Source organism: Lutra lutra, chromosome 6, assembly GCF_902655055.1.
Source record: "Lutra lutra chromosome 6, mLutLut1.2, whole genome shotgun sequence".
NCBI lineage: Eukaryota > Metazoa > Chordata > Mammalia > Carnivora > Mustelidae > Lutra > Lutra lutra.
Window position 1 is genome coordinate 138,903,375 of NC_062283.1, and position 24,022 is coordinate 138,927,396.

The following is a 24,022-nucleotide window of genomic DNA, read 5'->3' on the forward strand; positions in this document are numbered from 1 at the left end:
AAACAGGATGGGGGAGGGGTTGGGTAATTTCCCTGAGAAAGATGCTGAGTGGATGCTCAGGGGCTGACTGATATCCCAAGGCAAGCAGAATTTCAATTTCAGTTGCTCTTCATGAGGAAAACCAGAAGTTCAGAGCTGCTCGTGTACTGGGACAGAATCCGGATAACATTTAAAGCAGTGCCCAATGGACAAGTCTTTGCTAATGAGGACAAGTGAACAAGTTGGGCCATTATCTATGTTAACAGAGTCCCAGTTGAGCCCGCTATCCTCTGGAGTGTTAGACAAAACCACACACTCTAAATGAAAAATCTGATTTTTATTTTAATCTGAATCACCTGGGTCACAGCAGGATTTTGCTTCATCAATTTTCTGCTTTACTTTGCTTGTGGAGCCCAGGCTGTTAGAAGCAACTTCTAGAATGAGAGAACATATTAGAAAAGTTTTAAACCTAGAAAGATTTTTAGAATAGCATTAAACTGCTTTACCTAAATTGTTCTTTTCTTCTTACCTTTTTTTTCATTATTCAGTCTAATCTAATAACAGTGAATACAATTTAATTAAAAAATTTTCCTCAAAAGAGATTTTTTTTCCTATAAGAAAGCACAGAACATTTTAAAAACAATGTTAGTCTGAGCCTACATTTTTTTTAATTAATTTTTTATTTTTTCAGCATAACAGTATTCATTATTTTTGCACCACACCCAGTGCTCCATGCAATCCGTGCCCTCTACAATACCCACCACCTGGTGCCCCCAACCTCCCACCCCCCACCCCTTCAAAATTCTCAGATCGTTTTTCAGAGTCCATAGTCTCTCATGGTTCACCTCCCCTTCCAATTTCCCTCAACTCCCTTCTCCTCTCCATCTCCCCTTGTCCTCCATGCTATTTGTTATTCTGAGCCTACATTTTAATTTTTTAGTGAGCTCCATAGAATGATAAACTTTAAGATGATTCATAATAACATTTCTATATCAATCTATAGAAATTTTTCTTAGCCATCCACTGGCGACCTTTCCACATTTTCTTCTCATGACATATAGAAAACAAGGGTGTTCCCTAGTGTGGTTTTGATTCTGCAGTGGGGTATTAAAAATTTGGGTGCTTGTGTCCTGAGTTTGAGCCCTGATTTCAGCTATAACATGTTGGTCCCAGTGATTCATCTTGGCATCCCATGGTTTCCTCCTCTGTAAAATGGGTTTGCAACAATACTTACCTCATTGGTTTGTTGTAAAATTGCTTAGAACGGTATTTGACTTCTAGTTTCTGTCCCGAGGACATTTGCTATTATTTTTATCTCCACCCCCCACCGTCCCCATCTCCCTGGCCACCCCCCCCGCCCCCCCTGGCCTTGAGAAAGTACATATTGGAATGCAAAGGAATGTTGATAATGACCTCTTAAGGACAATGAATCGAATGTATATTTTATAGGAATTTTATGTTATACATTTATATTTTCTAATGGAAAGAATAATCTAGAACCTTCAGTTCAGAATCTAACAGATGTTCTATGTTGAGACCCGTTGCTCTAAGTGATTTTCTTGTCTGTACTGATATGTACAAAGGATTTTAACAGCTAAATGGTGTTTGAAAAGCATAGTCCATTCATGCTGGCAAATAAAATAATTGAAGGATTTAATTAGTTTAGACAAAAATATTTTACTATCAAGATATTTAAACTGGTCAAAACATGTAATTGAAGAATTTATATTTTGCCAGAAACCATAATAAAAAGTGAATAAAAATCCCGATACTGCCTTAGTATACATGATTGTTCTTTTTGTAAGTGGATCTTGTCGAAATTTTGTTTCTTGAACCAAAATTTAACTACTGGACATATTTGCTAAAATATGCCCTGTTCTATGTATTCTGCAGAAATTAATCTCAGACAAATTTGCATATTCAAATTATTTTATGGACTAACTCACATGTATAGGGAAGACGGAAGATAGTTAAGTTCTTTTATTTCAAAATGTTTTATAGTGTTGATTATGAGAATTTTGATTTTCTTTCTTTCCTAAGCCTGTTGAGAGCTGCATCGCCTGCCAACCAGCACTTGGAGATTCTAGAGAACCCAGTACCGAGATAGGCTCCTTCTCCTACTCCTCTACCATTCTCACTTCCAGAAAACCAGCCTCTCCCAAGACTTGTAGAGTAGAAAAATCTACTTTATTAAAAAACAACCTTTTAAAATACATACTATATAAAGCACAGCTGGCTTTGTCAGCTGTTAACATTTTTAATATTAGTTCTTTAATTTTCATATCAATTCTCAATCCATTTTCTACTTCAGAATGTTTATGTCCATGTAAACAAAACAAAACTCGGCCTACACTCTTCACTGGCTGCAGGGAACGCCAGGCAGTCTATGGAAAGATCAGATGACAGAAAAAAGAGCCTAGGAGTTGGAGAGAAGCTCGGTGTCTGCAGGTTGGTGAAGTCAGGAACCTAATTAATCAGTGACAAGAAACTCAGAGCCTGGTGTTGGGTGAATGGCCGAAGGAGAAAGTTACAGAAACGCTCCCAGAAGACATGTCCTCACTCCTGCTCTTAGCTGTAACTAATTTTGGATTAGCAAAATTTATGCGCTGAATGAATACTTTATTTTTTTTTTTCCAACTCGACATGCCCGTCTAGACTTCAAACTTTATTAGCAGTGTGAAGAGAAAACTCAGCTGGATTACATAAAACATTTTCAGGCAAATTCACAGATTACTTACCCCTCGTTCCACGTCCTGTCCTGACTGAAGGGCTGAGAAAGTTCGAATCGGTCCTCCTGTAGAGAAAGGAAGGCCACCCCCTCCTCTATTTGGTGCAGGAGATTTTCCACTCCTAGTCAAATGGTGGTGCTAGTTCTTTAGTTTTGAGTTGCTGCATTTCCTAATTTCATGGTCGTAACAGCCTCCTGTCTTCTGCCTCAGAACGGAGTTCACCAAAACTGAAAATGCAATCTTCATGCTCAGAAGCTCCTTAACGGGTTCGGAAGGTTAGTCTTCCTCTCTCTTGCCCATTCTGTACCATAAGAAGACAGTCTCTGAGTGACATTCTTCTCCTCAAGTAGGTACTCCCTTTTCTTTTTCTCGATGTAAGTTTTTCCTTTTTGCTGTATGTGTTTGTTTACCAGCATGATGTAACTGTAGGGCTTCCCTCTCATGCCAAAAGATGTTCAATTTTTTCTCTTAATGCTCCAGGGATATTTTGCAAAGTTGCTGGCAAGAGGTTACGGCGACATGAGAACGTTGAATCTAAACTTGGTACAAAGTGGAAACTCACTTTTGGAATAATATTCAGCTGAGTCAGGGGGCAGGACATCTACCCTCTCCTCGACACAGCCCTGGCAGGCTGTCTGCCTGCTCAGATAACGTGCACTTACCTGACCCAGCCCTAGCTAGGAGGTGTTGCATGGTCGAAACGTGTTGGAATTTTACAGGTTATTAATTGGACCGATCTCAGGCTCTTATGTACATGCTACCTGTTTCCTTAATCTTGGGCGGCATAACTTAACGTTGAGTTTGAGCGAGGCAGTCCGAACAAGCCAGCATTTGTTTCCCGAGGGCTGTCCAGTTTTCTGAAAAGCTGCGTAATCTAGCAATAACAGAAGTGAGACCACTGGTCTTTAAATTGCCCCGTGATCTTAGGCAAGTTCTTTTTTGAGTCCAGCAGCCTTGGTCTGGTCTCACGTGAAAAAAACTGGCGGTCATGTTTCTGCAGCGGGATGGTGTGTACGTTAGTGCCTCCCCCACGGACAGCGGTGTGCTGCTTGAATAATGATGTGGCAGTCACAAAAGACAGGGCAGGCTACTTTCATTTTGGTTAGAGGAATGCCACACGTTTCAGGAAATGTGCGTTGAGATGTAAGTTTCATGCTTTGTCCAGAGGGTAACCAGTGTTTGTTCTCGCAGACATGCTCCTAGAAGACAATGTGATTTTTTTTTTTTTTTCCCTAAGTAAGGGTTGGGCTTTATCAGGACTTGGGATCATCACACTGATTCCTGTTCAAATTTCTGTCAGCTCTACGGGCCAGTTCTCATCGGCCTGCAGAGCAACTCCGTGCATGAGGTTGCTGGGAAAGTCAGCTGGTTTTGAGGAGGATCTATAGGAATGTTATATATGATATATGTTAATGTTGAGAATGAAATTATGAACATGAGGGAGAAGTATTTCAATTTTATTGTAAGAAGCTCTGAGAGTCAAAGAAATGAAATTGGGTGGGAACTTCAGAGACTGAGGGTTCCGAGCCCATTTCTGCTCTATATAATCCTTCCTGATTTGTCAAAAGCAAATGTTTGCTCCCATTTTGTGACTACTTATGAAGACTGCCCACTAGGCCTTGCCGTGCACGGCTGTAATACTCCAGAGGTTAAAGGCAATGCTCTAGAGGTTGTTAGATTTTCAAAGAAATTCGGAACCAAAATAATCTAGGTCTCAGAGACATAGCATATAGGCAAAAAGCACAAAATCTTGATTATAAATAGAAGGGTCATATTTACCCGCAGGGGATTTATTTTTCTCAGACCCTTGCAAGTATTTGCTTTGTATTATTGCTCTTGACACTCACGGAAAGGGAAAAAGCTCTTGCATCTTAAACTTGCTGTAAGAATACTCAAAAAAAGGATCTCTCATTTAGATTAACTGTGACTTTTCATTCCGTTTCGGATTTAGAGCCGGCTACCTCCACCTTCTCCCCCAACAACCGCTTTAAACCTCTCCCCGGGATAAACTTTCATCCTGGGTGTCTGCTAAACATTTTTACGCAGTTATCTGGGGGTTCTCGGAGTGTTTGTCTGTATTTGTTCAGCCCAGTTGGTCAGAGCAACCTCTCGGGCTGAGGGCCCGGTGGTTGGGCTTCAGTTTGCTTTGAACAGCGAACAGTCCTGCTCCATGGCAGCAGACTGGCTACAAGGGAAAGGAGCCAAGAAATGAGAGTGACCAGCTCTGAGTAGACCATCCGCATTGTGAAACAGTCACAGCATATGTTTCATTGATGTCGGCCGAGATGGGGGCCTGCCCACCCGTCTTCATTAGGGCTGTTCTCCATTGTTAGTCCCCTACGAAGCTCCCTACAGCAGGTGTAATAAAGTGCCGTGTTTTAAGGCAGGTCCTTTCCACGTGGCTTTTGATGATGGGGATGATGGTAAGTTTGCCTACTGGGCAGCATCTCGGCGGACTTCCTCTGAATCATTCCCACGGGACAACAGCAAAATCTTGCCCATCAATGACTTTCATGTTCTTTCTAAGAAGCATAACAGTTTTCCCTCTGAAAGCATGTGACTCTTTCTGAGGATAAAGAGGCCTGTGCTGTCTACTCACCCATAAAAATATTTTGCTAGAAAGCGTATATTCCTGCTTAGGTCTTCCATAGCAGTAACTCTTGGGGGGAGGATGAAGACATTAGCTCAGTTCAAATCCTCAGGAGATGGCTGAGTTCAAGCCATCCCTGGCCCCCTTACCCCCAAAAATATAGGGATAGGGGAAATAAGAGAAACTACCGGATATAACTATATGGAATAAGTAAAGTGAAAAGTAAAGTGAAACCACTCAACAAATCGCTTGTAGTTTTCAGGTGTTAGAAACTCACTATGACAAAGTCATTTTTTTAAAAAATTTATTTTCAGCGTAACAGTATTCATTGTTTTTGCACCACACCCAGTGCTCCATGCAATCCGTGCCCTCTCCAATACCCAGCACCTGGTTCCCCAACCTCCCACCCCCCGCCCCTTCAAAACCCTCAGACAAAGTCATTTTTAAAAAAGATTCATTTAGGGGCGCCTGGGTGGCTCAGTGGGTTAACCCTCTGCCTTCGGCTCGGGTCATGATCTCAGGGTCCTGGGATTGAGCCCCACATCGGGCTCTCTGCTCAGCGGGGGAGCCTGCTTCCTCCTCTCTCTCTGCCTGCCTCTCTGCCTACTTGTGATCTCTTTCTGTCAAATAAATAAATAAAAAATCTTTAAAAATAAAAAAGATTCATTTATTTATTTTAGAGAGAGAGAGAGAGAGAGCATGAGAGAGTGTGAGAGCATGCAGGCATGGGGTGGCGAAGGGGCAGAGGGAAAGGGAGAGGAGCAGACTCCCCACTGAGCACAGAGCCTGACGAGGGGCTCGACCTCGCAACCCTGGGATCATGACCTGAGCTGAAATGAAGCATCGGAGGCCTCACCGACTAAGCCACTCTGGTGCCCCGACAAAGTAATTTTTATTGCGAGCATAGTACAGGGCCTGATAATGCGTGTTGGAGGAATAAATGACTTGGTCGGCACCAGAGCTGCTGGGAGTTTGTATCCATCTGGTGGTAACTGGGAGAGAAGGCAGTAAATCCAGCCAGCTGAGTGTGCCGCCTGTAGAAACGGCCCTGCTTTCGCGATGAGAGCAAAGTGTCTGGAGACAAAGCGCAGAACCGCCAACCCCCTGCCCTCCGCTGTTGCTTGCCTTTGTGTCTGTAAGGTTGGCCACATCCCTGTGCAATGAGAAGAGGAGCAAGGAAGGTGGGCAAATTCTCACGGAGACAAGTATGCAAAAACGTGTGGCAAAGACTTCACATTTGTTTTGGTATCAGAAGCAGCATTTTGCTTGGTTGTTGGACAAGTTCACATGTCTGTTCACAGGTAGAATTGGATGCTGACTTCTTGTTTTTTGTTTTTTTAAGATTTTATTTATTTACCTGAGAAAGTATATGAGCGGGGGAGGGGTGGGCAGGCAGAGACAGAGATTGTCAAGCAGACTCTGAACCAAGCACCGGGCCCCCCTTGGGCCCGTTTTGGGGCTCGATCCCGTGACTCATGAAGTCATGACCTGAACCAAAACCAAGAAGAGTAGGACAGTCAACCCACTGAGCTGCCCAGTGCCCCACGTATGCTAACTTCTAATTCAATGTAATGCCCAAGACCTGGGTTGGCCTCTTGCTCCCCAGCTCTGTCACAAACAGCTTAGTGCCCATGGGGTGGTAATAATAGCCATTATATTAGTGCCTGAGGTTTACGGAGCTCTTACCTTTGTGTCATACTTTTTTTTTTTTTTAAAGATTTTTATTTATTTATTTGACAGATCACAGGTAGGCAGAGAGGCAGGCAGAGAGAGAGGAGGAAGCAGGCTCCCCACCGAGCAGAGAGCCCGATGCGGGGCTCGATCCCAGGACCCTGGGATCATGACCTGAGCCGAAGGCAGAGGCTTTAACCCACTGAGCCACCCAGGTGCCCTGTGTCATACTTTTTATAGGGATTATCACATTTCTTCCTTGCAACCACCCCCGAGGACAAACAGCATTATGATTCTAATTTTACAAACAAGGAAATGCAGGCTTTGCAAAGTTAAGTATTGTGTCCAATGTTAGATAGCTTTATAAGTGACCGGCCTAAGACTTGCAGATAAGCCTTTGCAAAACCCATGCTCCGGGCTGCCTCTTGATACGATGTCATTTTCTGGAGTTTTTGATCCAGGTGGTTCTTGCTTTGGCGAAGCCAAGTGAGCGTCTGGGGCTTGTAGGAGATAATAGCACACTTTCTCTAGGCTGCAGTATCTTCATCTGTAAAAGGAGAATAATGAATCTGACTTAGGGAAGTTTGATAGCTATCGATGAGGTTTCATTAAATAATGTATATGAAAGAGTTTTGTAAAAAGTACAGGTTTATGAAATATGTTCTTAAGTGGAACATGTAAGTTCTTAATTAGTTACATGTAAAATTTGTCACTAAGTGAAGGAGAGTAGCTCTGGGGGAGTGCTGTGAAATGCTATCAAAGGCGGTTCACCTTTTGTCTTAAAGAGCTGAGTGTGTGCATGGCGGGCGAAGCTGGTGACTATGGCAGGCAAGATGGGTGGGGTTTTGGAGGGAGACTGACTTCAAGAGCCCGCGAGTTACTTCTCTGAATAATCCTCTTCCTGGGACACCTCTGGAGTCTTCCGGATGCTCTCTGACTTCTTTGAGAAGACAAGTGGCTAGAAGCTGTCCTAACCTTTCTATTCTAAAAGCCACAAGGATTTGTACTGGTTGTACACCTGGAGCTCCCTTTTCCTAACCTCAGCCTTCACATGCTTAATCTGACTTCACTCTCCTGTTTACCGCTGTCACTAACTCTTGGTTCTTTGGGGTTTCCTGATAAGAATGGATACAAATTAGCACAGCCCCTTTCTTGCTGCCTGGAAGACAATACTCAGGCCCTTTGTGGTTTACTGCCAATCACAAGGGGGAAGAGACAGGCCACACCAAAATGACAATTCTGGGGAAGACGAAAAGTGTAGCATTCCTTCCCTTTACTGGGATAGTACGTCGCCACTGGGTTTTTGTCATTTCTTTTTCCTCTGATCTCATCAAACTCTTTTCTTATCACACAGCCAGCAGGTAGCTGACCCCTATGAACATGATTCTTCCCCTACTACCGTTCAGAGGAAGCCCACAAAACCCTTTCACAAATAGGCCATCTGCATTTCTGAGATACTTCTTCCCTCTGAGGTTCCTAGAAATGGTCTCATTGGGGTATTTCCTTTCAGAATTTTGATAAAGACACCAAGAAATCCAAAGAAAATTTGAGTTTACCTTACAGAAAACATGAGTCTTTTGTACCCTCATTTTTATTTACTGTAGCCAATCGTTTATTAAAATTCATTTTCTTAAAACTGCACGCAGAAAGGTATTTAATAAAGATAATCACATTACATGTAATAATCCATTTAAATATAGTTCATTTTAAAACTCTGTGACAATACAGATATACAGTTGTTTTTGGTATGGAATTTTTAAAATCCTATTTGTGTCAAGTTTACCCAAAAGGATATTTAGAGATTCAGGTTACTCAGAATCCAGTGCAGTTAAACTTGACACCCTCTGTAAAATTCTTTTCCCTATTTTATTTAAGGAAGAGGTAATATTTTAAGGGTCCTGTGGTAGTTTATCAAGGTCTGTCACAAAATCTCTGCTCCTACACAAGCCTGCAGTGCCTTAAGGGCAAAGAAAGGGTTTTTATTCAGATTTGCACTTTTGTGCCTTGGGGAGTGTTGGGATCTCCCAGGGGCTTGGGACACAGCTGTTGTGTGTGACGGAGCCTGACAGGTTCTTTGACGTTCACTATTGGTTATGGTCGGTAACACATCACGTGACATAGGACTATTACATCATAAGTGTAAGTTGCACAATAGACCATAATGTTACAGAACGTAAGGCGGTAGAGTAGAACGTGCTGAGTGCTTGGAGAGTGGTAAGCACCGAGGTGTGAAAGCACAAAGAGGGGAAATTATTTCTGGTTGAGGTGGGTCAGGGAAGGCAATGACAGGGGCAGAGGGGTGGGGGATGAAGAAAGATGGTTTCATATAGGAAGTTTCACATACACATTTGTTCATGAGCTTACAGGATGGGCAATGTTTATGCAGAAAGATGTCAGGAAAGGGAAGAGCATAAGCAAAGGCATGAGAAGAAGGGTTTTGGGGAATCATTCACCAGCTTGCAGGAAGGCAGGTGAGAAATATGCTGAGAGGTGGTGTGAGATGGCCTAGGAATGGAGTTGTAAATGCCAAATCTTTGGACTTGATAGTGTTGTGGATAGTCAAGATTTTGGGGTAAGGCTGGAATGAGATACAAACTTAAGCTTAGGGAAATACTATGTAGATTGATGTTTTCAGAGGAAGAGTGATACGTCAGTTTGGAGGTGACTGGAATGGTTCAAGAGAGGTGTAATATAGTTTAAACAATCTTTTAGGATGTGCTTTTTGAAGTCATGATTGTTTATGGTTCTAAGGAAGATTCGTTCCAAAAGTGGCTAGTGGGGAAGGAAGGTTGGGGGTCAAAATATATTACTCTGCCACCGATATGCTGAGTGACCTTAGTAAATGCCTTGCACGTTTAGTGCTGCTTCCCCAACCGTAAGATGGGCATGATAAGTACCAGATCCTACCAAAGATCCTATTGGTGATGCAATGGAAGTTAAGTGATAGAAATTTGAAAAGTAACGCACTTTAGGTATGTATAACATGCTATCAACTTGGAATACTTTTATAGCAAAATTATTTTATTTGGACAGGATATAGATTCAAAGAAAATTGTTCATTTTTCTATTCGATTTGATTAAAAATATTATAATATTTTTCTAGTTATTAAATGGGTACTTTGTATTAGGTACTGAAAAAGTCTTTCTAGAAAAGTTTGTTGTGGGATTGCCTGGGTGGCTCAGTTGGCTAAGTCACTGCTTTTGGCTCAGGTCATGATCCTGGAGTCCTGGGATGGAGTCCTGCATCCGGCTCCCTGCTCGGCAGGGAGTCTGCTTCTCCCTCTGACCCTCTCCCTTCTCATTCTCTCTCTCTTTCTCTCAAATAAATAAATAAAATATTTAGAAAGGAAAACAATTTATTGTGGTAAGAACAGTTAACAGAGGGTCTATCCTCTTAACTAATTTTAAAGTGTACATTATTGTTGACTCTAGGTCCGATGTTGTACAGCAGATCTCTAGAGCTTATTATCTTACTTAACTGAAACTTTACATCTATTGATTAATAACTCCTCCCCCAGCCCTTGGCAACCACTATGTCAGCCTTTGACTTTAGGAATTTGACTATTTTAGATATTTTATAGAAGTGGAATCATGCAATACTGCTTTTGTGTGTCTGGCTTATTTCACTTAGCATGATGGTCCATAAGGCCCATAAATGTTGTCTGTGCAGAAAGTCCTTTTTTTAAGAAGGACACATTTTCGGGACGCCTGGGTGGCTCAGTTGGTTGGACGACTGTGTTCGGCTCAGGTCATGATCCTGGAGTCCCAGGATCGAGTCCCACGTCGGGCTCCCGGCTCCGCGGGGAGTCCGCTTCTCTCTCTGACCTTCTCCTCGCTCATGCTCTCTCTCACTGTTTCTCTCTCAAATAAATAAATAAAATCTTTAAAACAAAAAAAAAAGATTCCTTAGCTGTTATGGGGCGCCTGGGTGGCTCAGTGGGTTAAAGCCTCTGCCTTCGGCTCGGGTCATGATCTCGGGGTCCTGGGATCGAGCCCCGCATCGGGCTCTCTGCTCAGCAGGGAGCCTGCTTCCTCCTCTCTCTCTGCCTGCTCTCTGCCTACTTGTCATCTCTCTCTGTCAAATAAATAAATAAAATCTTAAAAAAAAAAAAAAGAAGGACACATTTTCTTGATCAGTTTATCTGTTGGTAGACACTGAGGTTGTTTTCATATTAAACAGATTATTCTGAATGGGGTTGTAAGGAACATGGGAATGCCAACAGCTCTTCCATATCCTGATTCCAATTCTTTTGGATATATACCCAGAAGTGGGACTGCTGGATCATCTGGTCGTTCTATTTTTTTATTATTATCATGACCTTTTTTGTTTTTAGAGAGAGAGATAGACCACCAGTGGGGGTGGGAGGGCAGAGGGAGGGTGAGACACTCTTAAGCAGGCTCCACGCCTGGTGCGGAGCGTGATGCAAGGCTCCATCTCACAACCCTGAGATCACGACCCGAGCCAACATCAAGAGTGGGATGCTTAACTGACTGAGTGACCCAGGCACCCACTAGTAGTTCTATTTTTAATTTTTTGAAGAACCACCATAGCAGCTGGACCATATTGCCTTCTCACAGTGTGCAAGGGTTCAAATTTCTTCATATCCTCACCAATAATCGTTGTCTTGTGTTTTTTCAATGATAGCCATCCTGAGAGATATGAGGTGGTATCTCACTGTGGTTTTGATTTGCCTTTCTCTAATGATTAGTGATGATGAGCATTTTTAAAAAATATACCAGATGGCCATTTGTATGTTTTCTTTGGAAAATGTTGAGTCTCTAGCCCACTTTTAATCAGATTATTAGTTTTTATGTTATTGAGTTGTATAGTTCCTTATGTATTTTGGACATTAACCCCCTATTACATATGTAGTATACAAATATTTTCTTCCACTCTGTAGGTTGTCTGGTGGTCTTTTCATTCTATTGATTGTTTTTTGCTGTACAGATGCTTTTTAGTTTAGTGTAGTCTTGCTTATGTTTTGAATTTTTATGTTTTTTGTTGCTGCTGCCTGTGCTTTTGTGTATGAACATAAAATCAAAGTCCAATGTCATGAAGCTTGTCTTCTAATTTTTTTCTTCCAGGAGTTTTACAGTTTCATGTCTTACCTTTAAGTCATTGATCCATTCAGAATTGATTTTGGTGTGTGGTAAAGATGACATCAAATTTTACTCTTTTACATGTGGTTATCTACTTTTCTCAACACCATATGTTGAAGAGATTATCCTTTTCCCAAAGAGTATTCCTGGCACCCTTGTTGAAGATCAGTTGATTCCACATGTGTGGACTTATTTAGGGCTCTCTACTGTTTTCCTGGTCTGTATGTCTGTCCAGGCCAATATTTTATGGTTTTGATTACTGTAGCTTCATAATAAATTTTGAAATCAGGCAGTGTGATGCCACCAGCTTTGTTTGAACAAGTCTTTCCATTTTGAGACCCCATTTCCTCACCAGTGAAATGAAGGCATTGGATGTGGGGAGATTTGTGATTCCCGTGCTCAGATCATTTTGTGATTCTATAATTCTTGCTTTCAGCAATCTCCATTTAGGACAATGAGTTGAGATTCTCTCACAAGCACAATCAAACCCACAGTCATCTATGCTGAAAGCAGAAGAAAGACATGTTGTCATTCCATTGATTTAGGGCTTGAGTTGGAGAAGAAGACAGTGATGTCTCTTGTGGCATCCTAAACTGCTTTCTGCTAATGGGAATGGGGGAGGTGAATCCAGTGATTTGAGGATAGAGGAAAGGGAGCAGATTGTGTTTTCTATTTTCCTCCTTTTCCTTCTAAGGGGAATGAAAGGCAAGGACATCAATTAAAAAAAAAAAGCAGATTCACTGGTGTGTGGGGTAGGGGGAAAGGCCAAGCACACGAGGTAATTTAATTTCAGTTACAATAAATCTCAAGCGATAATACTACACTCTTGAGAATGTTCTACGGTGGGCAATACCTGTACTTTGTATTTCAAGCCCAGAAACGCAGGGAGAAGATGACATCAGAATGTTTAGCATGAAGAACATTGTTCATGTTAGTTTGTTGTTTCCACTTCCCTGTCACCAAAGCTTCACAAATCAAGCCAAGCGTTACTTCAGATCGACTTTGTGAAGGAAAAGACTCATAGAAAAGGGTTTTCTAGGAAAGAAAAAAGTGGCAAGCAAAGGTTTTCTGCTTATGGCATTCGTGTTGCCTAAGTGGTATTAATGTTGAGTATTAATCATTCAGACCAGTTTACAAATTATCGACATTCAGACTATGCAGGACCCTTGCTTTGCTTTCTTCACACCAGCTGGATTCTGTCCATTTTACTCCTCCCTCAGCCCTTGGAACAGAAACAAAATTTAAATGTGCCAATTTTCTACTTGTTAGCTGCCACGGTAATATGTTCAGGAGGAAAGGGATTTATACCGTTAAATAGGAGGAAGTTTTTGGATTGTTAAATCTTTAATTTGTTGATGGGATTCCTAGAATCCACTACGATCGATATTTGAGGATTGAGGACATTAGACCAGTTTGTAGATTGACAAAAGTGTAGCTAATCAGAGCTGCACTTGCTTTTCTTATCCAACCCTTTAGTTCTAAATTTATTGCCAATTTTATTTATCAGACTTATTCTCAGGGGAGTAGTATTTGCTGTGGCCACAAGGAAACATCTGTGAGCTTAAACCTTAGAGGCAGTTTGCCAGTTAGAACATTTGGCATATGAGGCTTACATTGCAGAAGAGAAAAATTAATCAAGGAAATCCGTAAAAATATTGAGAAGGCAACTAAGAAAAATGTCTTATCACTGACACATTGAAGTATTGAGTTCATGTTAATTAAGAAATGTCAGAATACATAATGAATCAACTAGGAGTGTCATATTATGGCAAGTTTGGAAGTTGATGTCAATCTCTACTGCTAGGATTTATGGTAGATTATATAATGGAATCCTGAGTTCCAAGAGATCAAAGGGAATGCTGGCTCTTTCTTAATCCATTTTCTTAGGTCAAGCCTACCCAGCCAGAAGCCAAGTGGAGAGTTGAGCAATTATCTGAAGTGGGCAGTAGAGACAGCCAAAACCAGATAAAACATAACCAGAAATTCACCATGGAGGGAAAATGTGGACCAAAAATAGAAGGGATGGGGGTAAAATGTCAAACAATTTGGTCAGTGTCCATGGTTCAAGTTCACTGGATAACAGCCAATTCCTTGCTTCATGTAATTAGAACTGGGGTTAAAGAAATGAGTTCATTATCAAGGTTGTTGCATGTTTGTGCAAAACTTCTCTGTATCTGTGTTACTATCTATGCATGTCTAATTCTGAGTTTTTCCAGAGATTGCATTTCATTATTTTGGATTACTGGGTTGAGTTGGTTGAGGAAGCCCATATAATCTGTAGATTTACATGGAGAAAAATTTTCTTTTCTAGATTAATCAAATATTGTATTTAATTAGTCCTCCCTCCAACTCCAGGCATATGCTTATAAATTTTCCACTGAAAACCCTGGTATTCACTTAACTTTTTCATTTCCTCATGAAGTAATTTCTGTATCCCCTTGATCTTAGCAGAACATATTAAGGAAGCATACAAGTCCCCTATAAGAGGATTTGCATCCTTTTTGTTTAAACAAAAAAGTCTACCAAAGTCTTAGATCAATGTGATGCTTTTTTCCTTTTACTTGATGTGGAAACCATAAACCACATACTCTGAGTAGATGTTTTCTAGACCTAAAATATAGTTATCAGTTTATTGGGCCTTATACATCTGTCATTGTATACCTGCTAATCCTGAAGACTCCCTAATTCAATGTCAAGCTTTCCATTTGTTGTTTTTAAATTGAGAAAAAAGTCACAAATTTGGTTCACTGTTGCTTAGAATTAAGAAAAAAGAATTTTTCACTTTCGTATCCTGTACATTTGAAGCTGTTGTATAGCATTTCTAAAAAAATATTTTATTTATTTATTTGAGAGAGAGAGAGTGTGTGTGTGTGTGTGAGCATGAGACTGGGAGGGGGTAGGCAGAGGGAGAGAGAGAAGCAGACTCCCTGCTGATCAGGGACCCCCGACGTGGGGCTCGATCCCAGGACCCCGAGATCATGACCTGAGCCAAAGGCAGATGTTTAACGGACTGAGCCACCCAGGCACCCCTGTTATATAGCATTTAGGAAACCAAAAAATAACCAAAGGCTCTTTTATATAGTTCAGTTTGATGTTTGAAATTCACCATGAAAATCACCCATGCAATATTCTTGAAGCATTCCAAGGCAACCACTGGGGTATCTTAAAATAAAAATTTAAGAAGGATTTTTCTTGCAAGAAAGCTCTTTTTTTTTTTTTTTTTAAAGTAAAAGGATAAAGGTATGTATTAAATGGTGTTCCTGAATTCCTTACTCGCTCTGTGGAGTGACTGCTTTTCCCATCATATCAGCAACGGCTGACTCTGGTAAACCGTGCCACGCAGCCACAGCAGGTGCACCTCTGCCACTGAACACATATTTGAGAGACCCTGGGCCAGGACTTTTTGTTCTCATGGCAAAATTGATCAACAGAAATGGAAGTAGGCCCAGTCGGACCTACGGACCTGAGTTGGTACAGCTGATGGGGCGTGTGCGTTCTCCACAAACACTTGCTAACGGTGTCAGAGGTGAACAGCTTCTGCCCTGCTTCTCTTTGTAAACAAAGATCATCAAGGAGTTTGAGCTGAGCAGACAAGCAAACCATTGCCTCTTCAGTGCCTATTGATGAATGGGACCACTTTGATCCTGAACCACCTTGTTCCATTTTAGTGAGACTCAAACCCGCTTTAACTAAGGAAACCTTCAGAAACCACCCCTCCCATCCTTTTGCTCCCTGTTCAAAGCGAAATGAAGAGGAAAACTAGAAAGACTTGAGCACAGAAACGTCTGCATCTTGTCCAGGACTATAATGCCTCATCCTGGCACAGGTCTTTTCAAGAAAGGGTGTCGATAATTAATCTGAGTTCTGAATTGCCACTGAGGTATGTGTGAACGTATCAACTTCTTTCTCTTTCTCACCTTCTTCTGTGAATACGTAAGACCTGATCTGGCCGTTCAGTTTGGAAAATGATTTTTCATTTAATGTCTGTGATTATCAAGCATGTGGTGCAGGGGCTTAGCAATACACTTGATATGAACATTCCATGTGTGTTTCTTGAGTTGAGGTAAAGGATACAGTCTATGAGTTCTCCCCATTTAAAAAATCCCCTGTATCCACTGTGTGGTCAAAGTTTCTTTGTTTGTCATCAAGAAGGTTAACAAATTTATCTTCAATACTCAACAGTTCACTCACCGTACAGAAAACCCAAACTTTTAAATTTTTTTTTCAAACTTTTAAATTTTTTAAAAAACTTTTTTGTTTAATTCTTTTTCCCTCAGAGCTTTAGCTGCTAGCAAGGAAAAATAAAAAAACAAAAAACAAAAAAACTTCCTGATTTGAATTTCACAACCTCCTTCCCTTGCCAGTTGTGTGGTGCTAACAAGAAGTAAAATGTTTGTGTCTAATTTAAACCTAAAATAGGAGAACATCTTCAGAACATAGACTCTGTATATTCAGTTACCTACCCCAAAATAGGGACATGATTCTTGTATTTTCAATCATTGAGAAGCATTTTTACTGCAGTTAATTATTCAAAGTGACAAGTGGCAGTTTCATAAGGGGAAAAAATCCCTATTAGGTGGATCAGTTTTTCTTGTATTTGTGATCACCAAGTAATCACATTGTTTTTTTTATTTAACTGTAAAAGAGAAAAACAACTTACTGACTTCCAAGTCCGTTTCTCATTTCCTCCATAAGGTATTTATTTCTAAACTAGTTAGCAGACTTCTGAAAAACACACATGTATATTTCAATGAAAGTATGGGTTTTCATCATTGCCTAGATGCTAACGAGAGAGGCTGTGTGTTTAGTTAGCAGTTTGCAAATCCTGTACCAGGCATGTGATTTAAAAATGCTAAAAGCCTCTCTTATTTGTAAATACTGTGCTGTCCTTCAAAATGGTCCAAAGCACAGGAAGTCTGAGTCAGCGGAGTAGTACCATAGAGTTTCTTTTTACATAACCTGCCCAGATTGCAAGGGAGGGCTGGAATGTGGGACACAGGTCTGTCTGCCCATCGGCTAGTGGATGAAATCTGATTTCGCTAAGGACCCAAATGGTGTGGAGTGTTCAGGGGGGCACAACTTCCTCATTGTAGAACTGGACTGTTTTAATGAATTATTTCAGGAAACCCTCGGTTGGACCTCGTCGACCCTGCTGTACAGGAAATGAAGGTTTCTAGGCAAAGACTTTACTTAGTGACTAACCAAAATGTTTAGTAACGTCACCAATTCCAGGCCTTTCCACTGTCTTCAAAAGTGCAGTGGGACTGGCTAGGCCAGTCTTTCAAGGGTGGGGATGGACAACTGTTTCTGGGCATGCGGAACTGTCACCTTCATCAGCAAGGGTATGGCTGACTGCAGGCTATGAGGCACGGCACAAACTCCTCTGGCTTAGAGAATTTAAACAGCTTGAATCCTCTTCCTTGATGAAGAGTCCAAGCCCCTGTGAAGGAAATCTCGTGGGCATCGTGGGACTGCCAACAGGGTGAAGAGCGTTGCTTCCTACCTGGGAGGAGACCATGCTTGTAGCTATTTGGCAGCTCAGGGCAGATGGCTAGTTTGGAGAGCAAGGAGAAAGACAACGAAGGAAAAGGGAGGAAGGAAAAGCTTTTAACAAATACAAGTCCTCTCCCCAGCTGGGGCCGAAGAAAGTGGAACCACTACAAAACATTGGGAGTTTGCGTCTTACATGGTTTTTGATATTCTATTTCCTTTCTCAGTTTTGTGTGTTTCTACAGACTGGTCAGTCTCTGGGTGGTCTGGAGTTTCTCTTTGCACTTGGAGCAGCTAGATTCAAAGTTGATTATTCTGGGAAGGCTTAAGGTTGTTGGGACTTTGATAAAGGTCTGAAATGAAACCATGGGGATTCCAGATGCCATTGAACCTGGGGCTCCTTGTGCATCTATCTGAATAATTATGTCACTTAGGCAATAATACCAGAGTCCTACTCCCCCACCCCTTTTTATTGCTCTTCTATTTGCTAACAGCCCATAACATCAGTATTTCTCCCACTGAAAGGTATTTGGCTCTATTAATATTAATTGTTGGTCTCATGTAGAAAGAGTCAAAGAGCTGAAGAATAAAGTCCATGAACTATATGTTAATAGGTTAGTGTGGTGCCCACATTTAAACGTTGATATGTGCATGCATTCTTTCTTCCTTCTTTTCTTCCCTCCCTCCCTCCCTCCCTCCCTCCCTCCCTCCCTCCTTCTCTCCTGTCCTTCCATCCATCCATCCATCCTTCCATCCAAATCTCAAACTACAAAAAACAATTCTGTAACGTCCTATTTCTTTTATGATCTACTTTGTCATTCCTGGGGTAGTCAGTTCAGTCATATAATTAATATAATGCCGGTAATACTACCTCTACATTCATTGATCACTTTTTCTGCTAGAGATGGTGCTTTGTGCTCTACAGAGACTAGCTTATTTAGTCATTATGGTATCTCTAGGAGTGGATATCCTTGTACCCACTTTCTAGGGAACCAGACCAAGGCTTAGAGAAATCAAGTAATTTACTGAAGATCATCTAGTTGGTAAATGGTATAATAAGTTTTGAACCTAGAATAGTAAACTCGAGATCCTGGCCACTGTAAATATGGATTCTCAGGTTATGTTTGCAAGCAAAGGGCTTAGATGCTGAAGGAAGTACAGAAACAGTATTAAGAGGAAAATCTCTTCTCTTAAGCTTATAATCCACTCAAATGAGGCTCACATCTCCGCTCTGAAATGATATTTGTGTCCCCATTGCATGAGACAAATTCTTATGATTTCCTTTTTACTGTTAGAAACTCACCTCGAGTAAAAAACTCTGAGTCTAAGCCTTTACAGGGCATGGGCAGTGAGTTTTCTATTTTTCTTTATCCTATGAGTACATTTTATTGCCTGTACATTTAATAGAGTTGATGGATTATATCTGGATCAATTTTACTTAGTAAAAAGACAACAGGCAAAGATTAGCTGACCAGTGTCTTAATATATCAAGTTCAGTTCCCATTCTGACTTCTTTTCCACTAATGAAAATATGTCTACCAGATTTGTTCTCAAGCTAGAGAGGTGAAGGAGTTCTTTGATCAGTAAACCATAGTCGTACCAATTGAGTTCGCTTTGCTAATTAAGTTTGACATAGATTAATGGTGAACATTATCTTGGACACATATGAATTAAAAATGGCAAGAGATGACTCAGATGTAAAAAGACTGGCGGAAGGAAGGATAATCCACAAAATTGGTAAATCACTCATGAGTAATCAAGAACTGAATACAATGTAACAATATGTGTTCATTTCTACTAATAAATAGCTATCATTATGCTCTCTTCACTCTCCATTTGGGTCAAATTACTTCTGTACTATATTTCCACTCTTACTGGTACCTATTTGCTGTGATTCTTCCAGTTTTGACTCTGTCTTGTGGCTCTAATTTTGTCTCTACGTAAATTGCAAGCTAGTAAATATGTTCCAGTATTGTTTATTGTCGTTCTTGCCTTTATGACAGGTGTCAAGAGAAGGAACTTCTTTTATTAATGTATTTGTCTGGATATGTGCTAATAGGAGTCCTAATACAACTTTGATTATGGCTGGTTGAGTCTAATAGATTCAGTTTGGTTTATTCAATTTATTTTGTCCTTTCTACACACATAACAATGCCACACAGCTAATTATAGTAGTTTTCTACTCATCTTGTTGACCTGACACATAGTAGCAAATGGACCACGATTTTCTCTCCAGTCTGAAGCTGTATGTATACAACAACAGTACATTCTCATAAGAAGTGAAAATCTTAGATCTGGAAGTTTGGGTTCCATAATGCCAAAGAGAGCTGGACACCGGGAACTAGAATTGACTAAAGACATGCATGCCCATATTCATGTCTACATTTTCTTCCCATTGCAACACGCAGCTGTTGTTTTGACACCTACTTGAATAATAACATGTTATTGCCCTTCCGGGTGTCAATAATATTTTGTTACCGGTTGAGTATTGGAAAACTTTTCATAATAGTTTTGTGATTTTTTGCTCAGCTCCAGCATGCAGAACACGTTACTTCCACTTACTTTGCTAACAAGAGAGAACAGCTAGTGTGTTTTAAAGAAATCTGTTCATGTTTCTGTTGATCTTTCTTCAGTCCTACCGGAACAGGATGTAGTGTGGGGAATCCTTGTTGAATCAACCCAAAGCAAAAGACCTTCCAAGGGATGAGTGGGAAGGAAGGTGGGAGGAGAGAAGCATGCCTCATAGGGCTCATGTTTATCTTGTTGGCTTATGGGATCCTCTCAGAGATTTTCTGGGACAAGAACAGAGCTTATTGGTTGTCCTTGCTCAGCCATGAGATCTCACCAGCTCCTTCTCTGAAGGCCTATCTTCCCACACCAGGGTCTTTGCCTTGTATTTCTGCTGAAATCCTTTCTATCCAGGAAGAGAACCAAGAGAGAAAAAAGAGCAAGTGTTTTTAATTTTCAGACCTCAGACTAAACTATAGAAATCTGCTCTAACTGGAAATCTGAAGAAATAAATTACGGATGTTATTTGGTAGAGGTAATGGAAAACACAGCTTTGCTGATTTTCATACAAAGGCTATCTGGATAGCCTCACTGAGACCTGATTACCTGAGAGATTCATCCTTGAAACTTGAAGATTCGTAGTGTTCTGGGGTTTATATGCTACTGAAGGGAGAGTTTGTCAATCCAGGGGACTCTGTCATTCAACTTTTGAGTGCTGTAGACACAGATTTACATTATGAGAGCTTTGGCGTGGCTTTCTGATGTTGAAGGTGCACTGGAGAAAGAGTATGCTTTTGAGCATTTCCAGCTGACCCGCTGTCATTTTTAAAAGAATTCATTCCCTTTATTATGCTTCCATTTTGGAATAGTTACTGTGTTTTTGCATCGTTTAGAATGCATAGTAATTTTTTTTTCTTTTTTAAAGATTTTATTTATTTATTTGGCAGAGAGAGAGGGATCACAAGAAGGCAGAGAGGCAGGCAGAGAGAAAGGGGGAAGCAGGCTCCCCGCTGAGCAGAGAGCCCGATACCAGGACCCTGAGATCATGACCTGAGCTGAAGGCAGAGGCTTTAACCCACTGAGCCACCCAGGTGCCCCAAGAATGCATAGTAATTTTAACAAATTTTGAGAAGAAAAGAATAAAGATCTAAATAGAAGTCACCTATATACTAACCAGCCATAGATAATCACTAAATATATTTTAATATATTTTCTTATAGTCATTTGCTTAATATGTATGTATGTATATTAAGTAAAATGAAAAAAACCCTACAACATAATGTTAACAAAACTCAAAATATAACACAATTTCCATTTGCAAAATGCATATATATATATATATATATATACACACACACACACACAAAATGTATATTTTGCAAACTGAAATTCTGTTTTATCTTCGGTTTTCATTAATATTATATAGTATATATGTATAACATATGTACAAAATACACACCTATTGGGGTCCCTGGGTGGCTCAGTGTGTTAAGGCCTTTGCCTTCGGCTCAGGTCATGATCTCAGGGTCCTGGGATCGAGCCCTGCATTGGGCTCTCTGCTCGGTGGGGAGCCTGCTTCCCCCCCTCTATACCTGCCACTCTGACTACTTGTGATCTCTGTCAAGTGAATAAATAAAATCTTTAAAAAAGAATAAAAAAACACACATATATGTTTATATACATACAGGCGTATATTTTACAAGTGGAAATTATGTTGTATCTTACAGAATTTACTTAAAATTATGATTTATTTAATTACCTAGGTGACTTAAGAAGCATTATTGCCCATATCTCTGTTTACTTCGTTAAAAATAATTCCTGAAAGTAGAAATACTGTGTCGAAGGGCAAAGCCACTTTCAAGGTTCTTGAGGGAATGTTGCCAGATCTTTTCTGTTTCCTTTTAAAATATTATTATATTGCAAAGAACTCTCCAAAGGCTCCAAGCAAAAATTGACAATCCCAACTGGAAATCACTGTTTTATTTGGCTATATCACCTCTGGCCCTTGTTCATGAACATGTTCTATTATTATTTTCATTAATACAATGGATAGAATTTTTTCTCCTTTTTCTTTTGTTCTTGGGTTAGGCATAGTTTCTATTATACTATATATAGTATAATATGTCATATAATAGCATATATATAATATATGGTATAATAATTTGCCTTTCTTCCTTCTTTTTGCTTTGCTTGTACCGCTTTAGAGAAATCAGTGAATCCAGTTTGATGTGTGTTCTCTACTCCTTTCTCTATGCTCACACACCCCATACATACACATTACCAATATCCAAAGGTATGGATCCTACTTATCTTAAAATGAACAATCTGGTTATATAGACAGTATATTTGTGTGTGTGCGCACATGTGTGTATTATGCTGTATCTTGGTTTTTTTCACTTTGAAATACATCTTGGAGACTCTGGGAAAGGCAGATCTATTTTATTCAATAATTGTATGAGGCATGAATTTGCTAAAATTGGCTAAAATTTATTCAAGTATTCTGCTATCAATAGGCATTCTGTTTTGAAAAATGTTTTCAACACATAAAAAAGTGCTGTCACTACAAATATTTGTAGATACATGTTCTTAGCTATTTATTGGTGGTTTTATTTTTATGGTTTAATTCCCAGAAATAGAATTGCTGGTTCAAAGGGTATGTGTATTTTAAATTTTAATGGGTTTTCCCGTATTATTTTCTAAAAATATTATAGCAAATCTCATTCCCACCAGCAATGCTAAAGAAAATTATTTTCCTTAATTTTCCACTAGTACTTTTATTTCTCCACTTTCTAATTTTTGCTAATCTGATGAGTAAGCATTATTAATTTAATTTTACTATTCTTGACTTCTAATGAGGTTGATTGTTCATATTATTGCTCTTCCTTTGGATTTTTTTTTTTTTGGAAATGTTCCTTCGGATTCTTATATGTCAATTACCTATGTGTATTCTTGGTGCATTTCCCTCAATATAGTTGCTTTTTTCTTATTAATTTGCAAAAGCTCTTTGAATATTATAGAGTTTTTGGTCATTTTAGTTTCTTTATCTTTTCCCACCAATAATTTGTTCTTTGATTTTATTTTTATAGTTTTCTGTTCCAAATTTTAAAAAATAGTCTTATGATATCACATCTGTCTCTCTTCCTTTACAGAATCTGGATTTCCCGCCTTGGTTTAAAAGGTCTTCCCGCCTGTTTTCTTAATTTCCTCTAATTTAAATTCAATTTCTTTTTTTTTTTTAAGGATTTTATTTATTTATTTGACAGAGATCACAAGTAGGCAGAGAGGCAGGCAGAGAGAAGGGGGGAAGCAGGTTCCCTGCCGAGCAGAGAGCCCGATGCGGGGCTTGATCTCAGGACCCTGAGATCATGACCTGAGCCAAAGGCAGAAGCTTTAACCCACTGAGCAACCCAGGTGCTCCATAAGCATCATTTATTTAATAAACTGTCTTTTCTTTAGTGAATTAAATTTCCATATATATTGGTGTGTTTTTAAAATTCTTTTCTCTAGTCCACTGATCTATATTTTTCTTGTAGACCCAGATATACAGCTGTTGAGTATAATGGCTGTGGAGTATATTTTAATCTGTGGCAGGTTGATGTCTCCCACTCATTCTTCTCCTTTTTCATAGTTTTAGACCCATTTTCAACATCTAGACTTCCATATGAAAATTAAATTTTATTAAAAACTAATCAAACAAATAAAAGCAAAACATACTGGGTTTATGATTGTGAATTAACTTAAATGTATGTTCTGACTTTCAATGGTTTGACAGTTTTGTGGTCTTTATGTTTGTTTAGACATTGTGTTAGGTCCTTCCGTAGGATTAATCTTCATGTTGGTTTTGCATCTTTCTTGTCATGCTTCCTTCTGGAGTAAGAGTATCCAATAAGAGGAATAACACTGGAAGGAAATATGTCACACCATTAACATTAGCTGGCCCTGGTGGTAAGATTAT

At 39.9% G+C, this 24,022-nt stretch overlaps 1 protein-coding gene and 1 long non-coding RNA gene across 3 annotated transcripts in view; one reads left to right on the forward strand and one right to left on the reverse strand.

The window, feature by feature from the left end:
- Positions 1-297: 297 nt before the first annotated feature.
- LOC125102787 (uncharacterized) lies at positions 298-2,848 on the reverse strand. The gene is made up of 3 exons (XR_007128192.1): positions 2,718-2,848; positions 509-590; positions 298-413 (listed from the first exon to the last, which is right to left on the reverse strand). It is a non-coding gene; the product is annotated as an uncharacterized LOC125102787 (long non-coding RNA).
- Positions 2,849-2,857: 9 nt separating this feature from the next.
- ESR1 (estrogen receptor 1) overlaps positions 2,858-24,022 on the forward strand; it is a 403,080-nt gene continuing 381,915 nt past the window's right edge. Inside the window, exon 1 of one of the 2 annotated variants that reach the window (XM_047734308.1) lies at positions 2,858-2,983. The gene's annotated coding sequence lies outside the window, so the exon portion shown is untranslated. Of the gene's footprint in view, positions 3,055-24,022 lie in introns of both variants that reach the window. The other variant, XM_047734307.1, reaches the window with a different exon arrangement.